The sequence below is a fragment of the Nicotiana sylvestris genome, chromosome 3 (genome assembly GCF_000393655.2).
Source record: "Nicotiana sylvestris chromosome 3, ASM39365v2, whole genome shotgun sequence".
Classification (NCBI taxonomy): Eukaryota; Viridiplantae; Streptophyta; class Magnoliopsida; order Solanales; family Solanaceae; genus Nicotiana; species Nicotiana sylvestris.
In genome coordinates, this window is record NC_091059.1 from 55,046,684 (window position 1) to 55,049,449 (window position 2,766).

Sequence of the window (2,766 nt, forward strand, 5' to 3'; positions counted from 1 at the left end):
CCCAATAGTGCATGGGATAGTGAAACTACCTGGATCAGACACCTTTTGAGCCATAGGTCTTGTCACTAATGCGCTGCCGCTGTAGGTCTGCGTCAGAGTTACAGTGGACAAGTCTTGGAAGTCAAATTTTTGCGATATCAGGTCCTTCATCATTTTTGCACACCCTGGCATTTCACTCAAAGCATCCATTAGTGGAATATTCAATTGAATTTGTCTGAGCATTTCCATGAATTTCCTATATTGATCATCTTTCTTTTGCTTTGCCAACCTCTAAGGGAATGGTGCAGGAATTAACCTCTGCCCACTGCTTTGTGTCTTTTCTTTGCTGGAAGCTTTTTCTACTACCTATTCTGGGAGTTGTTCACCTTCCTTCTCCTTACCCTTATCAACTTGTGCTTGCTCGATTACAACCTTAGTGAGCTCTGCCGACTCATCGGTCTCTAATGTAACTGGAGTAGCTGGAGTAGGTGGCGTTGTCTCTCTCCTAACTTGAGCAACTTTTTGCTCCCTGTCTAATTCTCTCCCATTCCTGTGACTCACTGCCATGAGCTGATTCGGGTTTTGCTCCTTTGGATTAATGTTTGTATCTGTAGGCAATGTTCCTTTTAGGAGATTTTTTAAGGCCATAGATAGTTGTCACAATTGAGTTTCAATGCTTTTGATTGCTGAATCATGTGCAACTAACTTCTCTTGCATCTTTCCATTTGTCCCAATAAGTTGCAGCATACCCCTGATTTCAATCATGTTAGTATCATGCTGCTGATGAGGTGGTTGGTAGGTCAACTATTGATGGTGCTGCTAATTATAGCCCTATTTCCTTTGATAAGGCAAGACTTGGCCTTGTGGTCGTGCTCCTCCTGGATTGGGGTTATGCTGTGGCTGGTTCAGTCTGTACTGCTGGTTTGCTGTTGGTCCCCATTGCTGCCCACCTTACCTCTGACCTCCAAAATTATTGACATAATTCATGTCTTCTCTGAATCTCTCATTGTCATTCTCTCCACTTCACGAGCACACATATGAGTGGTTTATACAAGGACTACATAAGCCTCCATTTGTGGTATCCACAATGTGCACCTATTTTGTACCCATCTCATCGATTTTCTTTGTCAGCAAGCTCATATGGGTCATAAGAGTGGCTATGTTTTCTGCATGTGTATTGTTTGGGTCAAGAGCGAGAAAAGGCACTATTGGAGTGAGTGTTGTGTCTCTCGTCATCCAGCCTGGATTTTGAGACATCTTGTCAAGAAGAATCTTGCACTCTGTGAAAGTTTTGCTCAAGAATGCACCCCCGGCAGAAGCATCTACATTGGCCTTCAGACTGTCAACCAAACCCATATAGAATCTCTGTCCTAGCATCTGATCGGGAATGCCATGGTGAGGACATTTCACCAACATACCCTTAAATCTTTCCCAGGTTTCTTGCAAAGTCTCAGTCGATTTCTGCTTGAATTACAATATCTCATCAATCTGCCTCATAGTCTTGTTGGGTGGATAAAACTTGTTCAAGAACTGCTTGACTAATTCCTCCCAAGTATCAATGGAGTTTACTGGGAGCGAATTCAACCAATTTTGAGCCTTCCCAGTAACTGAGAATGGGAACAGTAATATTTGATTGCCTCAAGGGTCACATTCGACTGTCTTTGAGTGACACATATTGATAAAAAGTTCTTCAGATGTTGTTGTGGGTCTTCGATGTATGACCCAGAGAACAAACCTTTATTCTGCAATAGGTGCAACATGTTGTTGGTAACTTGGAATGTCTCCGCTTGTATCTGAGGAACCGCAATTGCTGTGGCCAGGTTATCTGCAAATGGTTGCGCCTAATCATAAAGAGCAGCTTCCGGCACAAGAGGTGCCTACCACTTTACTGTTTGGGTCATCTCGATCATTCTTGTTGTTCTCGTTGACATTATCTACGTCACCCATTTCAATTTTAATTTGTTCGTTTTGTTTCAGTTGTTTGCTCTTCTTGTTAGCCCGGTTCAATGTACGGAATGATTTCTCGGGATCTGAGAGTCCTTCAAAGATTTCACCAGTTCTCAAAGAGCTTCTAGGCATGCACCTGCATCACAGAAGAGTTCTGTTTACCGTGAAAATGGTAACAACAATTAAATTTGTAAATGGGATTCTAAAAATACGTGATATATTTTTATGCTAGTTGTTAGAGAAGTTGATGCTAAGAGTATGAAGTTTAATGAAGAAATACAAGCTAAAACGGGGCAGTAATCAAACCGAGATGCTTGCAGCCCGAGCCTCGGACTGGTCGATGAAGGACCTCAAGGTCGATATATGGCTTGAGCTCGAGCTATCAGGGGTAGTCAAGGATGGGATAATAGTTGAGATATGATCAAACAAGGCTCTTTATGGACAATACCAAGCAATGAATGGATGGATAACAAGTATGAAACTAATAACGCTAAGAGCGGCCTCGAGCTAGTAGGAACGAGTAAGTTAGAGAGAAGAGAGATAGAGATATTATTGATCTTGTGGAGAAAATAGATGGAGCAACATCAGCCCTTTACAAGTAGTATGGGTTCCCTTTATATAGGAGGGAACCCGTTTATAGTACAACATGCATTAATTGTAAAGTATGGAGATGGGACGGCTAGATGTGACGCTTCGACAGAGGCCCCGGATAGGCAGGCTCTATCAGACTGAGTCGCGTGCCTTGAGAATTTCCTTCTTTGCTCTAGCCTCGGTCTTCATCTTCTCTCAGTCGGGCCTCGACAAGCCCCGAGGGAGGGGACTCAGTCGCAATTCCATGCC

General features: G+C 43.1%; 1 non-coding gene across 1 annotated transcript; it reads left to right on the top strand.

The window, feature by feature from the left end:
* Positions 1-1,366: 1,366 nt before the first annotated feature.
* LOC138888795 (small nucleolar RNA R71) lies at positions 1,367-1,473 on the top strand. The gene has a single exon (XR_011406374.1). It is a non-coding gene; the product is annotated as a small nucleolar RNA R71 (small nucleolar RNA).
* Positions 1,474-2,766: the final 1,293 nt, after the last annotated feature.